Raw genomic sequence first — 17928 nt, 5'->3', positions numbered from 1 at the left:
ATTAAGGGCCCCAGCTGAGTTAAAGGTTGGGAGAGTGTTCACCCATGAGTGCCCTTTCCATGTTGGTGCCCAGGTTAAGGAGGATGATGGAGCAGCTTGTTCCTTTAAAAGGTATATGAACATCCTCCTCTGATGTTTCTCACTCCCGGGCTCCTTTTCTGAGTGCTCACTGAAGAGGACTATTAACAGAAAAGAGGTATCTGAATGCCCCACAGTGGATGCAGTTGTATCATACAATGTCCCTCTTCTCTGTCATATTCCTTTTTCTTTCTCTAAATATCTAATGGAATGAATTACCGTTCCTCTTAATTCAGGTGTGTTTCTGAGAGGGATTGAAAATGTTATTAGAATGATCTCTTAGTGATCTTTTCTCTTTGATGCTAGTCTTTACATTGACTAACTTAACATCTGTTAAAAGCAGTGTTGCTTGTCTACGCTGGACTTTTAAATTGTGTTAGCTAATACATGCAAATATCACAACTTGAAAGCAATAGTCATTCTCCATCCCTCTGCTGCCTTCAACAGGATGGTTCACCCTTCCTCCTTGGGCATCCAAAATTCTGTCCTTTCTCGTTCTCCTCCTACCTGCGGGATCACACTTTCAGCATTACCTTCAGTGGTTCCTCTCCCTCTTTCTGTAGGTGTCCCTCAGCGTTCTGTTCTTGGTCCCTCCTTTTCTTCCCCTAAATTTATTTCCTTTGTGAGTTGTTTCTTTGTGTTTTCAGTTATGTATATGCTGACAATTCTCAAAACTACAATATATGATGCCTCCGTACACACCCTAACTCCATATTTATATGGCCATTGTAAATCAGTGTTGTACCCATGTACACTCTTTCAAATCTGGTCATATATATTATTTTCTTATAGCACCATTGATTTACATTGAACTTTATGAACACAACAGACCTAGGTGGAGCGGGGGGGAGGATTGAGGCAGGCATGAAAAACAAATCATCTAATTAAAATTGTTTAGGTTTGCCTTGATGCTCATAGGCTCCAGTTGTATTGTTCAGCTTAGATTGTAAACACCCTGTGGCAGGAACTTTTTGTCGCTTTTTATTTCCCTCTGGCAACATTCTGCCAAGTACTTAAATAGAGGCTTAACTTTTTAAGAATAAGTCCCACTGAAGTCATTGGGGTTACTCACATGCTTATGCCGGTGCACAGGGACTTTGTTAGATTAGGATCTCTGAGAATTTATGCCGTGAAAAATGCATTGAATGAAAAAGGATTTATATTTGTATTATTTCTGAAAAAAGCATGTAATAATACCAGTGTATTTGCATAAAAATTGTCCATGTTTTAAAAACAAGGCGGAGTAGGAAGTTCACCTTACAAGTTGGTTCTGATAACGGTTACAAGACACACAGTTTTCCCGTTCTTCTTTCCTATTAGATTGTCTTAAATTGCAGCTACACAAAATGTACCCAAATATTTGAAATATAAACAGAAAAATATGCCAGTGACATAAATGCTGATGGTCTAAAGGTCTGGAAGAAGAGTCAGTGTATTGTGTATCTGAAATAACAAAGCTGGCAAACATTTTAAGTGTGAAAAGAATGCAAGATAAAGCGGGTGTCCTTCAAGTCTGTATCTTTCTCAACCAAACAGGGTGAACAAAGTTGACTGTGTGCAAGCTGCAGGAAGCAGCTTGTAACAAAGTGAATTGGAATGAACAAATTTGCAGGGGCCTGATTCAAAGTCCGTTTTAGTCATAGAAAGAGTCCTATTGACTACAATCGACTTCAGATCAGGTCCCAAACCCTTATTACATTTGTTAATTTTCCACCGTTAGTGAGAGAATGCATGTTGCTGTACCCATGTTTTACATAACATAATTCAACAGTTAGCAATTAGTACAAATTCAACATAGCTACAAGATTTTATGTCCTAAAACATTAATTACAAGGCAAATTAGCACCTCTGTTTCTGTTCGGTTTTATACAATGCCTGTCACAGTGGAATCTAAGCATTGCACAAAAACTAAAGAGCATAAATGGCCAGAAGAAAAGGGTGGATTTCTCTGTTTCTCTTTGCAGGGGAGTGGAGCTTTCTATTAAAGACCATCTGCTCTGGTATATGTTTTTATTTGAAAGGGGTGTTTTTACTAAACACACCCAGCTTGGACTCAGTCTAATCTCTTCTGGCAAAAATCCCCACAGCTATTCCCAGTGCTCAGTAGTAGGAAACTTGTTCTATGCAGGAGCTGGGTCCCTGTGGAGCATAGTTGTCTTGAGGGATGCAGATGATAAGGTCTGGGGGGTACTTATCATAGAACTGGAAGGGACCTCGAGAGGTCATCTAGTCCAGTCCCCTGCACTCAAGGCAGGACTAAGTATTATCTAGACTATCCCTATGTCTCAGCCTATTAAATACCTTGAAGATTATCTAAAGGAGAACAGGGAAGAAATTAGGCCCCAATCCTGCAAACACCTAAGGCTTAACTCCACAGTGAAGACAACCTGGGCTGTTACTTGGGAGTCAGCCTTCACCCTGCTCCCATCCACCCAGGCAAACCACTCAGCCCAGAACAGGCCAGCTAACCCAGGTATCAGTTAAATCCTGAGCGCCGCTTACACTTGAGCTGGTAACCTGTCCATTTTGCAGCAAAGGCTTAGTTTAAACCACTTGAGAGCTGATAGTCCTCCATTGTCTTCCCCCAGTTCCTCCCCTTGCCCAGAAGGACAAATGAGTTCTCCTACAATTCACTATGAAAGAATCATAGAGCAGCTCAGTTTACTGCAGTGCTAAGGCCCACAGGATATGGTCCCAGATAGACGAGTGACTACAGCTTCAGTGTGGATGCACTGGAGTCTGACTTTGGAGTGTTACTGCTCTCACCTGAGAGAGGCCAATCTTAGTGCTCGCACACAAGTGCCAATTCCCCAGGCTAACTCAGTAGTGAAGACCCTTACGTATATGTAACTTTAAACTTGAGTAGTCCCGTGACTTCAGTGAGACTACTCACATGTTTAAATCTGTACGTATTTGCCAGATTGGGGCCTTATATTGCAGCTCTTTAAAAAGGTACATGTGTAATCAATTAACTTATTTAGCACATACCTTTCATTTTGGCTGGAAGTTTCAAGTTACTCTGTACTGGCATTCATGACCTGAACATGACCATGCTGGCAGGGGGCGGCGGGGAGGTCCCAAGTGTCCAGAATTAAAGCTCACAGTCCAAGTTTATGGAAATATTTAGAGACGGAAACTTCTACGGGCAGACCCTCAGCTGGTATAAATTGTCATGACTCTGTTGAATTCAATGGAGCTCTGGCAATTTGCAACAGGTGAGGATCTGTACCCTTGTATCTTAATATAACGAGTTGTCAAGGATGGACCAATTCCTCACTCAGTCCTTGACCAGGCAAAACCCTGATTAATTTCAAATAAGACTTTTGTTTCATTATAGATTGAGTAAGGACTAGCAGGTGTTGGTTACATATTACCATTATTGGTGGCCAAATTTTAAAAAAGGGACAGATTAGATGTGGTTGAGAAATATATAGATTCTCATGAAAACTATCAGAACCACTTTGTCAGCATATCTTTAGACTTTCTCACAACATTTCTGGCACGTCAGGTTTCCTATCAATCTGGAAATAGATGGAGAATACATTTTTTCCCCCATGGTATTTTGGCCCTCTTAATTGAACTCCAGGACAGACAGACTTGGCAAGTGTGGATGTGTGTGGAAAATGAAAAATATTGGGAACATTGTAATTAATCATTTCATAACCTTCCAGAAAGATTCCCTTTGAGCTTATACCTAAAAATGTATAACATTTTGGGAGCCAGGGTTTCCATATTTTTTTTATGTACTGATTTTCTAAATCCTTAATAAGCATAAACAAATTCCTGCACTTCAAAGATCAGTCAGAAGAAAATGTGTTCAACAAGCCAAAAGTCCCAAGCAAATCTTTGGCATCTGAATAATATGAGAACTTCAAAGGCCTGTCCATATCTGTGTTAGAGGCCAGATGCCCGACTGGTGTAAATCAGCAAACCTCGTCTGGCTTCACTGTGGCTATGCTGATCTATAGCAGCTGAGGATCCACTCCTACAACTTTCAAACTGTGTTGAGGATAGAACCACTTTTGAACTGTGCTATTCATGGCTTAAATGTATTCTACAGATTTTTAGAACTGTTTGGCAATTTGTGCAAATCCTGATAGTGGGTATTTCCAACATGGGTTTGTCAATAGGGCTTTACAAAGCCGTTGCCTACAGTAAACAAGGTGGTTGAGGTAATGTCTTTTATTGGACCAACTTTATTGGAAGTTGGTCCAGTAAAATATACTGCCTCACCCACCTTGTCTCTCTAATATCCTGGGACCGACACAGCTACGACTACATTGCCGACAGTAGGCCTTTTTAGAAAAAAAATCTCATAAATGCTAAATCAGATCCACTTATCTTTTGTTAACAGTTAAATAGGCTGGGTGCAGACTCCAGATGAAAACTGTGTAGCTGCCACAAACTGGCATGACTTCCTGCAGCATAGCTCACTGCTATCCTCATCCTTGTGGTTTTCTTTATGGTTTTCCTCTGCATTAGTGGTAAAATTATTATTATCATAGAGGTAAATTCTGCGTCATACTCCATGAATGGACTCACTGATTTTAATAGGCGCATTTGAGGAGTAAAGTAATACTCAGCATGAATACTGGTGGCAGAATTTGGCCCTTTGTTATTTCTCTGTTCTTGAGCACTAGCAGTTTCTATCCTAAGAAGTTTACAGATCCTCAGTGGGTATATATTTGCAAACCTCCTTGATGTCGTTGGAGCTACACCTATTTGCAGCTGCTGAGAGTAGGGCCTTAAAGTCCCAATCCTGTAAAAAAAAATTATATATGCTTGACATTTTAAAAGAGAATAGTCTGTCTATTTCAATGAATAATCAGTTGATTTCAATGGGATTACTCACATGAGTAAAGCTAAGAATTGCTTTTTTTTTTTTGCTAGATAAAGTCTGTAAATGAAACTTGCTGGTTTATTCTGTGTCAACAGACATCAATATATCACCCAAGGAGAATTTTCTTCAACCCTCTTTATATGGCCGTTACTTCAGCTCAACATTTTTGATCAATGGCTTATGCAAAACTACTTAACATTTCTGACTACTTCAGTTGTCAAAATGTTAATAGCTCTACCTAGAATACTACTACCTGAAGAGAGATTTAAGATATTACTCTTCACAACAATCTGACTAGCCTTGATGAAGTAACCTCCAGGTTTCCGACACGTGATCTTTCTTTGAAATGTTACAGTTACCTTTAGAAATACTGTAGACAGAAAAAATCCAAACTGGTGGCCTTGAAGAGAGATGAAAAGTTCACATAGTGTTGGTACATGATACTGATATCAAACAAGCTGAGAAAGAAATCAATAAGGAGACAGAATTATCTTCTGACTTTGCAAGAGGGAGTGACAGCAAAATTAACCTTGAGCAATGTTTTTGGAGAATATTATAGTGAAAACAGTGACACAATGTTAGAGTTTTATGGATATGGAGAGGCCAAGAGTTTTTAACTCATTGTGGGTGTCTGCCTTTCATATACTGCACTTTTATAGCATGATACTGCAGATTTTTGAAATGCAAAAGCTTCCCACTTTCTATAGCCTGGACACTGTGTTTAAAATTTCAGGGACAAGTATCATGCCACATAAGTTTTGTCTGTGAATACTGGGTTGGTCACCCTCCTTTTGAAAATCAGGCCTTTTTAAGGTGTCTCAGATTGGGCACCCTAAAAATGAGGAGTCCCAAATCACTGGTCACATTCTAAACTGCCACTTTTTTTCCTCCTGTGCAACCCAGAGCCGTACCAGGTTTACAATGGCACCAGTGGTGCTGTTGTGCCAGGCCCACGCTTAGAAGGGGCCCATAACGACTACATGCAGCCCATGGGGGTGGGGGAGCTCCTTGCTTGCCCCCTGCCCCTGAGCTCCCTCCCTCGCTCTCCTGGAGTGGCAGCGGTGACTCCCGGCATGCAGCCCCCAGGTGACCCTGGTGCTTGGCTGTGGGCTCCTGGGCACCATCTTGATTCTGCAGCTTTGTGCCGCCTGTGTGTGTGTGTGTGTGTGTGTGTGTGTGTGTATCCTCTCAGCCGCCATCGGGCCAGCGCAGGAGAGGCTGGTAGTCTGTGGCCCCCAGGCATGGGTGGGGGGGCGATGACAGCAGGGCTGGCTGCCCCGCCCCCTGCCATTGGCAATGCCTAGAAACTTTCCCACACACTCCAGGGAGTGGAGGGGGCGCAGCGCGGTTTGGGGGAAGGGCCACTTTGGGGCAAGTCCGGGTGCGATGGGGGAGCTGGAGGTGATTCCGTGGGGGGGGCTAGGAGAAGCAGGGGTGGGGTAGAAGGAGGGAGGGGAGAGTCTGGGTTGAAGGTGGGGTTTGGCTCTGTGTGTCGGGGGCAGGAGAAGGGAGGGAGATAACAGCCCTGGGGTGAAAGTGGGGCGGGGGGGGGGGTGAGCAATAGCAGGGATATTGAGGAGAGCCCTTGTGTGAAGGTGCAGGATAATTGTATGGGGGCAGGGGACACAGTAGGAGGGGCAGAGGGAACAGAGCCCAGGTGTGAAGGTTGAGGTAGGGGCTTAAGGTGGATTGTGATAGCCTTGGTGGTAAAGTGTGTGTGTGTCTCAGTGGCCCTTTCTCCCAGGAAAAGATGGGCACCAGCAATTTTCCTCCTCACACTCCTCCCCAGTAACTTTACTGTCTCACTTGAAGCCATGAAGGGGGTGGTGAGGCAAAGGGAGAAACAGGCTGCTGTAGCTCAAGAAAGCTTATGCTCAAATAAATTGGTTAGTCTCTAAGGTGCCCAAATACTCCTTTTCTTTAGGCTAAAGAAAGTAACTTTTAAAAAAAGTTTGGTAAACATTATTGTACTAAAGTAGAAAATCCAGTGTTCAAAAAATGTATTTATGAACATAATTTTGGGTGGAGGAGGTGGTGGTGGGGCGATGCAGGTTGAACTCCATGGACTGCTGGATTCAGGTTTAAGATGGCTCATAAATGTGCTAGTTAAGCCCTTGTGTTCAGGGAGCCAAGCAGGCCCTGAATGCTTAAACAAAAAAGACAAAACTAACAACCAATCCCCTCCCACATAAATAAACCAAATTCAAGAGTATTCTGGATATATTGATGCGAGCCCAGTTTGTTCTCTATGGGTTGAGTGGAGGTCTCAATCAAGTGTGGCTTCAAATATCTTATTTTGTTTTTGAATAAAGGTTTTCATCCCCATCCCAGCAGTAGCGGGTATGCTATGGCATCCTCACGCCGGACCTACACTCGGAAGCAGCCCATAATGACTACATGAGGGACCACAGATATGGTTTTCACATGTTAGCAGGATCTACATAAACATTAGGTGGAAGCCAAATTTTTAAAAAATCATGTGACCATGACCTGGCAGAGCCTTTACTTAAATGTTAGAAACAGTGCACCTTTTTGTCACTGTGCGTGATTTCTCAATTTTTAAAAAACTGTGTTTTTAAAGTGTGTCTTCTCTGTGTTTAGCAGCTAAATTCTCTTCAGATATTGGGTGCTACTAATTTCCAATAACAAACCAATGAGTTACGGAATAACTTGGCAATTAATTACAACCAGTGTTCTGCAGAGCAGGAAATTCTAGGGTAATTAACCAATAACTATTTGGTGAAAGCAAAAGCTGAAATCTCCAAAAAAAATGAGGATTTTATGTTAAGTATTTTGGGGAAAGAAAACAAGCACTTGCTTTCTCCCCTAATACAGAGTTCTTCCACTGCAAGTTATTGGTATGTCTACATTGAAAATTAAGTTGTGTTTTGATGTTATTAGTTAATTATAATAACTATAAATTCAGCTGCAGGCAGGATAGTGGAAGGCTTCAGCCTACAGTTAAACACAACTGGGATAAACATCTATGTAGGGCCTATGTTAGAATCTGCAAACATTAAAATGCAACTGAGTCAAAGACATTAAAAAGTGGCTAGTGGTTTTAGACATCTCAACTGCAGATAACTTCTGAAAATCAGGCTCTTTAAGGTGCTGGTCCAGCATTTTCTGAAAATCATTAAGGAGTTTCTAGATGGAAACCCAAAAAGTGAGACACCGAAAATCACTAACTTTTGTTCAGGTGGATACATGTGCGAGGAGAAGCTGACGGAAGTTACACCCATCCTCTGACAGCTGAAATAGAACTTCTCAGCAGAATGGCTAAGATCCAGTGTGTGTGTGTTTTCTTTCCTGGACTCCTCCTTCAGAGACCTCCTCAAGCTTCAAGGTCAGTGCTGTTGGTTTGAATTTTGGGTTAAAATATTATTCTGGGTTGGGTGGAATAGAATCAAAAACATATTTGGACTGGGGCAGAGCTCTGGTTCAGGCCAGATAGCTGGATTTGAAGAAAAGCCCCTCCAATTTATTAAATAAACTAGAATAGTCTTAAATCCAGAAGCTACCACACTTGGCAGTCAAATACATGTGCTTTATGTAGATCTGTGATTTCACCAGTTGTTTCAAGGTTAATTTTCTTTCTTCCGGGACCTTTAAAGAAAACCTTTGTCAATGAACTACAGTGAGAACCTTTCCCCTTTTGAGGACGGGGGAGGAAAGTTGATAATGAAGACTGAACTATGAAAACTCCCCTCAGTCCATCTGGTAAGTGGTGAGGAATTTTGCCATTCAAATGAAAAAAGAAAGTTGTTTTTGTTTGTTTTCTCACAGCACTTGCCAGGCTTCTACACATTATTAAAACACATGGAGAATGTTACAGTGATGAGGAGTTTGTGTAAGGAGGAGAGAGGGCAATAGGGGACAACAGGTGGGACAAATTAGGGCAACAATGCATTTAACAATAAATATTAGATATTACATCCCATCTGGGAGATGCATAATACCTAGAAGCTGCTCAGTATCACTTTGAGGACTAGGATCTAAAGATATAGAAGAATGAATGATACTAGGGAACTTCAATGAGAACTAATTTTTTTCTCTTGGAATAGGTGTACTCTGGAAACAATTCAGTTCTCAATGAAATTCCCAGTGACATCCCTCTACTTCATTTTCATTTTGTAGATCCTCTCCCTCAGACTGATACTGGGTAGCTTCACAGCACTTGGACATCTCCTAGGCTAGATATAAGGTCTAATATTTACTTACAAAGATCATGGTTCTGTTCTCTCTTTCTTCCGTGGAATAAATCTTAAAAGACACTCCCATCTAAGTGCTGTCTGTATCTTTCTAATGAGACAATTGTGTGGTCACTTAACTTCCCACAAGAAAGGAAACTGATCTCACACATGTCTCTGCTGGCTTATTTGATGCATGGTAACATGCAAAAATACACCACGTAAGTGTAACTGATGTTTACTGAGGGCAGCTGAAAATGGATGGCCACAGGGGTGAAATCCTGGCTCCTCTGAAAACAAAGGTAAAACTCCATTGACCTCAATGGACCAGGATTTGACTCCAGGTTTTCACATTAATTCATTAAAATATTTCAACTGTGTTTCACACCATTGCCCACAAGGGGTTTCTGACTCTCCTGCAGACCTAAGCAGGGGTGGATGGAGTTTGCTGCTTTCCTTCTGAGGGGCCCCAACTGCTAGTATTGGGTAAGTACTCATATGCCCCAACAGATCTGTCTTCTATGAGGTTCTATAGGAGTCTATTCTTCCATAACTAGTTCAATGGTAACAAAGCTATTTTCCTCCCTAATTTTTATGTAAGCATAGAGAGAGAAACAAGCAAGCTACAATTTGTTTTCCATAGCTTGGGAACGAACAAATCCCATGCCTGGCACTATCAATGGCTGAGAATATACCTAGGTGGCTTATATATCAGCTACAGAAACCCTTTTCTGGAAAGAGGGAGACTGATAAACGAATAGTTTTAAAGAAAAATATTTCTTAATTGTACCATGAACATTTTTTTTTTAACTGCTCTCATTCTTAACTCTCTGCATCAGCTGCTTGGCATGTGGTTTGTCCACCAGATACGACACTAAACCACATCAACAGTGCTTCAATATCTGATTTTAAAGCAGGTTGCAAATCAGGGAAACAATTTGGCAAATAATTTTGAATTTTCAAAGTAATTTTCCCATTTTTCAGGGTTTGAAATTGACCTGTATCCCATTTTTCATGACATTTTCCACAACATTTTTACCTAATTGTTAAGCCAAATCATTTTTGAAATGTTTCATAGAGAGAAAACCACATTTTCTTATTAAAATCAGATTTTCTGTAAATGGAAAAATGTTGAATAAAATTTTGGTCAAATTTCACACAAAAAGGAAAACCTGGATAATGTTGACCATTTGTTATTAAAAGTTTAATTTTTGAGGAAAAAAAAGCACCTTGTTTTAAACAAAAATAATTGAAGAAAATGTAAACTAGCTCCATTAATAATCTTACATCACATATATTTAGTGCCCTTCTTCCTGAAGGATTCCAGAACACTTCCCAAAGCGGATGTAAGAATCCCTTTCCCACTATTGAAATACAGGTGCTGTTTAAGACTGAACAACTAAATTACGGTCCAACAATTTCCCCTCTGTGTGGGTTGAGGAACTTCTGAAGGACTTCTCTCTTTGGCCTTGTCTATTCTAGGAAAATTCATTGCATAAATGTGTTAAACACCTTTTAATGTTAGCTGATCAGAGTTAACCTTTGGAGAAGGGGATCCTGTGGTGAATCCTCCCTCCTTTTCCTCTTCTGTTGGGTGAAGTTTGAGGTCTCACTTCCTCCATGTGAGGAGGTATCCTCTCTTTGTCTCTTCCCTGCCACATTATAGTTACACTGGATGAATTCAAAGCTGCATATAGACATGATTTTGTTTTGATGCAGACTATGGTAAAATTATAAAGGAGTGGACATTCATAGAATTTAAGTAGATCATCTTTTTGACCTCCTGTTTAACACAGGCCATTAAATTTAATCCAATCAGCCCTGCTCTGAGCTCAATTACTTGTGTTTGATTAAAGTGTAACTTCCAGAAAGGCACTCAGTCTTGATTTTAAAAACATCAAGAAATGGATAATCTATCACTTCCAGTGGTTAATCACCCCCACTGTTAACAATGTGTGCCTAATTTCTAATTTCAATTTGTATGGCTTCAGTTATGTTTTCCAGTTATGTTTTCTGTGCTAAAATAAGAGCCCTGTAGTACCCATTATTTTCTTCCCATGAGGGCCTGTACTGATTGAAGCTCGGGCTGGGAGTAATGAATGCCTAACTTCAGTATTTGTCTGAATATTAAATAACTGGAAATATATCAGTTAACAGGTGTTAGAAGTTAGAGTAACAAAGAATAGTCCCATGTTCCATTTGATCATTGGTTGCAGTACAAAGTTAGCAATCAGAACCAATATCTATACTAAGCTCTTAACCTCACAATTCAGAATATTACTTTTCCTGTTTTGTCAATAACTTGCTTTTGATTAAAAGGTGTATCGTAATTTCAGTACTGAATTCCTATTAATCATTAAAGGTCCTGTTTCAATAAACATCTTGCCAATTTTCTTCCATAGTATAATTTTTTTTGTTTTAATTTCTATGAGTAAAAGTGGACTAATGTATCAGAAATGAGAGCAGTAGCTTCACTGAGGGCTGTGGCTCTGATTTTAGGTAGGCCCTTACCTGGTCTCCAGTATTGTAGATGCAGTTTTGTGTGCATAACTACATGCAGGTGGAAAATTGAAGGTGTAGCTGTTTCATCATGCAGTTGCACCCAGTTATCTATCTATTTTGCAGGTGCAGCCAGACAGGTAGGGTGATATTGCTGATAAATAGCTGAACTTGCAACTTTGCACCCTTATTTAATTTCATCCATCCCCTTAGAAGCCTTTTTAGAAAAATCAGACCGGTGTGTGCTACTTGAAGCTGCAGGACTCAGAAGCTCCTCAACGCACGTCTGAGCAAGTGGGGCCAGGTCTGATAACAAAGAGATAAGTAGGAAAAGAACATAAGCTGGCTGGGCAGGGGCGGGGGGGGGGAAGAAGTGATGAGTGCTGCACATTGTAACCAGCAGTGCTTCCTCCTAACTTCTGCCCCTACTGTAACTATTCTGGCTCACCAGCCAAACAAGCTCTGGGGATGAGAGAAAAAGACACATCTTCAATATGTCACTTTGAATATTTTTGGCCAAAAGCCAAATAAAATCAGAATTTTGGCTAGAAATTGGCTTTTCTAAATTTCAGTGCAGTCCTTAATAGTGTCAGAAAGTCGTTACCATCTGATTGTTGCTTGGTGGTGAATGTAAAATAATTTGTTGGTATTAGTCCAGTACCAACTGGATGCAGCCACTAAGCACTAACTGACGACTTTGATAGCAATCTCAGCAGAGATCTGAGAAATGAATGGTCATAGAGTTTGAATGAGCCTTCTCACCTCTAGGGATGGACGCTGCAGGGCAGGGTTGATGCTCGTTGGTGGGACAGTAGGGCAGCTTGTTGCTCCATGCCCTGTACTTGTTCTGTAGCTAAACAGAAGTATGAACTTTCCAGGATTGTCAGTTCAACACTTTTCCTGAGCATTTTCACAGAATGAAAAAACAGTGATTTGCCATGTCTCTGTCTCCTGTCACATAATCTTTAAGGTCTATCAGATGCACCACACTAAATCCTTTCTCTTTTCAGACTTGTTCGTATGTATGTTTCTTGTGAATTATTCACAAATATTCAAGCTTTTTCCAAGTAGCCAATTATTCCTGTATATTTCTGCATTTTTGCCCTTTATGATATAGGGAGACTGAGTGACAAGGAAACTTAACTATATGATGATGAGGATTTTTTTAGTTCTCATGGATATTTTTAACCTTGATTTTGGCTGTCGATAATTTTTGCTGTGTGTGTAATTGCTGGATTCCATATCTTAAGAAACAATTATTTATAACGAATGGTATATTAGTTATAAAGGGTTTGCATGATTCATTATTTGTTGCAATGAGGAGTTTCATTGGATTATAATATCTTGGAACCTGACACTTAGCTCCTGTCTTGTTTCCAATTAGCCATATTACAGAAAACTTTTCCAGTCAAGTTTCTTCAACGGCCTTCGAAAGTAAAATAATTTGAGACACTTACGAAGTACTGCTACTGAGGAGATCAAACTTCAGGCCTCTGATCATTTTCCAGCTGTAATAAACCTCTAAGATACAGGAATGGGTACTAGACATTAGGCTGGTATGCCATCCAGTAGGTTCTGGGAGTATGGGGAATCATAGAATATCAGGGTTGAAAGGGACCTCAGGAGATCATCTAGTCCAACCCCCTGCTCAAAGCAGGACCAATGCAGGAAGATGGGGGCTGTCAGGAAAAGAGAAAGCAGAGAGCAACTGCTATTATTTCCTAGTGATCCATTCTGCACAAAATGGTGATTCCGTCTGGCCCCTGTGTCCAACTAGTGTTGACAGGTCGAAACTGGAGAAGGGATTGCATTGTACAAGACCTTTGTATGCATGAGCTGGAGTGAAAAGAAAAAAATAGTGTATGGGGGAAATCTTTCAGGTTTCCTCTGAGAAAACAAGTATATTGATAGAGATCTTAAAATTGCAAAGCAAACACATACATGTGGAATCTGATTTTCCTCTGTGAAATCAGGGTGAATCAGGCCCTAATCTCTCTTTAAATATGTGTCCCCCATCTTCTTTCTATAAATTGTGATTTGACACTAGACAAAGATGATCTATGAGAGGAAAGAGAACACTTGGGAGTCTGCATGGGGCTTGGCAAGACAAAGACCCCAGAAAATATTTTGAATTCCACCTGTTGTGCTCAGATTTCATGCTCCAGAGGCTCTTCTGACTTTTGTAAGCTTGAGTCATCCCTCTTACTTCAGAGCATTTTGACAACTATTTTCCGGTAAAGTTTCTGAGCTATTTTCTTTATTTAATTATCAGGCTAAACATTTGCCTTTGTTAGTTGATCTTGGGCCAATGCTGGGAAATATGCACTGGCCCTGGGAGCATATATACTGTCAAACTGCTGCAAATTCTGGCAGTCTCCAATGGGCCAAGTTGTATAATCTTCAATTTCTGAAAGTGTTGTGTGTTTAATTAACAATATCTAACCCTCTGTGACTCTAGCACTAGAATTTACTTCATTTTCACTGAAGTAGCAGTGGTGTCAATTTTGAATTTTTGCCCACGTACTGGTGTGGGCTGTAGATTTGCAAAACATGTCTGAGTCTGAAGACATTGCATGGGGACCCAGTATGCAGGACAAGACATGAAATCTGCACATACATTTCCTCCTTGATAATTTCAGTAGCCAGTAATATTCTCAGAAGGTCCATGGGGGTGTTGTGATGACATTCATCTGGGGATGTTCAAGATGAATATTTAGAAACAGAGCCTCTTCAGGATTGCAGCATTTAGAAGGTTTCATGGACCAGTCTGAGGTAATTTTATCTGTCTGACAATAGAATTAGCTTAGTGTGCAAAATTATCATGTTTTATATTGTGTATATAGAGTCAGTTAAATACCAGCTCAGCCTAATTGGTTAGATCTGTTTTAGCTTTAACTGTAAAAAACACCCCGAAATGGAGGGATTCATTGTGTTCATTAGGAAATGTGCTGTTAATAGGGCTATAACTTGTTAATCTGGGTATTCATCTGCTCATAAACCCACAGATATTCAAGGACACTTACTGTATTAGGCCCAGATTGAGTGAAGTACCCAAGCACATTACCTTTAAAGAGCATTTGAAGAGCAGTGTGATTATTCATGTGCTTAAAGTAAAGTATGTGCATAAGCTAAATACTTTGCTGGATTGGTACTAGTCACAGAGGTGGGAGGGACTGATCTTTAAGGAAGTTGTGCTCAGTGTCACCTGTGCCTTGTCAGCTTCTTCCCTGGGGGAAGGACTTTGAGACTGATAAACTAGATCCTGCTCAGCTTAATTGGGGAGAAAGATTTGTAGGGAGCAGGAAGGTTTTCTCTAGTAGAGCCATTTGGATTGTAGAAAGTGCAAGGAAATTCTGGAGTGGGCCCAGGGATGAGGCTTAGAAACAGAGAACCCAGGAACGGGGTTATGAGAGAGGCCTATATAGGAAGTGGTCCAGGAAAGTGAAGAGGGAGGAGGTCAGAGTGAGTGGATCTTCTTTGTTTACTACAAGGTCCCTGGACTGGAACCCAGAATTGAAGGAGGGCCTGGGTTCCCTATAAGACTGCTAAGGAATGTGGTGTGAAAACCCCCTGACATGAGGGACAGAAGGATTGTTGATCCTGGAGTTGGACTGAAGACCCAATGTGAGTTTTCTGGATGTATGTTTGCTTGTGATGGACCTCCATTTGTTAACTTGGAAGGAGTGGACTCTTGTAATACAACTTGAGGTCTAAGTCACCTCTGTGATCCAACAATGCTGCAAATTACAGGACCACCTGGGGGACAGAGTGAGTTGTCCTAGGGAAACTGAGATGGATACATCTCTGAAAGCCCAGGGGGACAGGGTGATCTTGTAGCATCCTTTATTGACATGCCAGTTTGTAAAGCGACATCCATGTTGCAACTTGTAATTATTCAGGGCTACATTTTGAATGTGTTGGCCCTGAATATGTGTATGCAAGATTAGGAGCACAACAACATGTCTGTGCACAGAAATGCATTAGATTAATAGATTTTAAGACCAGAAGGGACCATTATGATCATATAGGTCAGACTTCCTTCATAAACAGACCATAGAACCTCACCAGTAATTTTTGCATTAAACTCATAATTTCTATTGAGTTAAAACATATATTTTATAAAGAGATCCAGTCTCAATGTAAAGACTTCATTTGGAGAATCCACAACATCCCCAGGTTAAGTTGTTCCAATGACTAGGTACCATCTATGGTTGACAATTTGTGCCTTTATTAGAATTAGTCTAACTTCAGCTTACAGTAACGCTCCAGAAACTCCCCAGTCAGGAACCTGTTCTTCTGCTGTTCAGTCTCTTGCCTGGTGAGTCCATCACTTAACCAGTCAGAGAAGAGAAAGATCAATACTTTCCTAAGTCCAGGAGAGGGAGAGGTGATGGAACTTTGTCTCTGCAAAAAGCCGAGGAGAGCAGCCTGCATTCCCTTTTATTATAAACTTGGTTGCTTCCATTATTTACATCGATTGTAAGAATGAGCTGTGAATTGTAATTTGATCATACTTACTGTTCGAACAATACTTGGACCAAGAATTATTCACTTAAGAAATTAATGAATAATTTCAAACCATCAGTACAGTCAAGAATTTCATGACCTGTTTGTGGGAGATTTGTCAAAAGGAGGTGTGTGTGGGAGAGCTAACTCTATTAAATACGTTGTGAATTACTCTGCTCTAATGGCCAAATCCTTTCCAAACAGCTACACTTAGACGTTTGCAGGATCAGGGCCCAAGTGAGTGCTTCTAATGAAGCCAATGGGACTACTCATGTATCTAAAGTTACATGCATTAGTGTTTACAGGATTGGGGCATTAAACTATAAGCTAAACAGGGCAGGGATACTGGTGATAGTGGTGTGTGCGCTGCAAATTCCATGCACATTTGTGGAGCTATATAAATGTTAAAAGCCCACAAGTAGAAACATATTTTGAAGTTTCTGATGTAACTATATTATATCAACACTAGATGGCAGTAGTAGCTAAGTAAAATGGAAAATACTATTTTAACACAAAGTCTACAGTATTCCTGGGGGCTTTATATTCTCATAATTATATTTTAGTGTAGGACATAGAGATAAACTTGACCACAGAGTTCTGAAGTGTCCAGATCCAGGGATAGGGCTTAGACCCATCTCTTGCTATAGAGTGACTACATAGTTAATATTAGTTCTCTTCCACTAAGGCAAGAAAAATCTCAGATTTGTGTGACTTTCAGAAAGCTTGATTATGAGCCAGGTAGTGTGTTGCATATAGAAGTGTAGGACAGGGAATACAGGGTAACCTTATCCTGCAGGAGTAAGGTCAAACCGGGGAGTCCAGAGCTAAACATCCTATTTGTGTGCTGGGGATCATGCTTAAACTTACCTCTACTCACACATGTCCTTTCTCTACCCATGCACCAGTCCTATTCTGAACTCTTGATACTTACTTATATGAACAAACATCACTGAAGTGTCTGAGTACCTCCCAAGCATTTAACAGATTTACCTCATAATTCCTCTGTGAGGTGGGAAAGTGTTATCCCCATTTACAGTTGTGGCACAGAGGCACAGAGGAGATTGATTGCACAAGGTCTCTGAGGAATTTTGGGGCAGAGCTGAGAATTAAACTCAGATCTCCAAAGTCCTACTCAGTGCCTTCATGACAAGACATCATTATTCCACACTATGTAGGAAATTAACATTAGTGCTTAAGACAGCCTGCAGGGGTGAGTGGGATAGGTGCTCCTGCTGTCCACTGCGAAAGGACTATACAAATGAAGTTTACCTGTTCAAAATCATCCAGTACAGTGGAAGGAGGCATTATTGTGCAGACTGAGATTTAGTAGTTTATTTAGAAGTCCATTCCATTCTTGCTTAATCCAGACCATAGGGGACTAACAGTTTGGGTTCCTTCCCACCCACACCAAAATAAGCTTTGAGATTCTTCCAGAGAGACACCATATTTCAGTCACACTCCTTTCAGAGACTATTTCTCTCAGCTCCCCTGCCTCCTTTCCCACATATTATCTCTTACTCTCTGGGAATATCCATGCCAAGATGCCAGTATTTGGACTTGCCTCCAGGGAGAACTGATTCATTATGGCCACCCACTGTAGAAGTGTGTGTGTGTAAGTAAGATCACTGTGCTGAGTAGGAAAAAAAGTGAATTATCTTGTATCATTGATGGTCTCTTGGCATTTGTAAAGGCTTTCCATTGATTCGGAGTTTAAGAAGTTGTCAAACTCATCCTGATAAATATTGTTAAATTTTTAATAGTTTCCGCTCTTTCACCTAGAATTTGGTATTTACTCACCGTATTCATTATGTGGCT

At 40.6% G+C, this 17928-nt stretch overlaps 1 long non-coding RNA gene across 1 annotated transcript in view; it reads left to right on the top strand.

Moving 5' to 3' along the window:
- The window catches only part of LOC122466555, a 68097-nt gene that overhangs the window by 31636 nt on the left and 18533 nt on the right, over positions 1-17928 (top strand). The window contains exons 5-6 of the long non-coding RNA XR_006292171.1: positions 8118-8264; positions 8533-8638. This is a non-coding gene — a long non-coding RNA (uncharacterized LOC122466555). The remainder of the gene's footprint in view (positions 1-8117; positions 8265-8532; positions 8639-17928) is intronic.

The sequence above is a fragment of the Chelonia mydas genome, chromosome 7 (assembly GCF_015237465.2).
Source record: "Chelonia mydas isolate rCheMyd1 chromosome 7, rCheMyd1.pri.v2, whole genome shotgun sequence".
Taxonomy (NCBI): Eukaryota; Metazoa; Chordata; order Testudines; family Cheloniidae; genus Chelonia; species Chelonia mydas.
The sequence above is the reverse complement of the archived record's forward strand: the minus strand, read 5'-3'. Positions and strand labels throughout refer to the sequence as shown.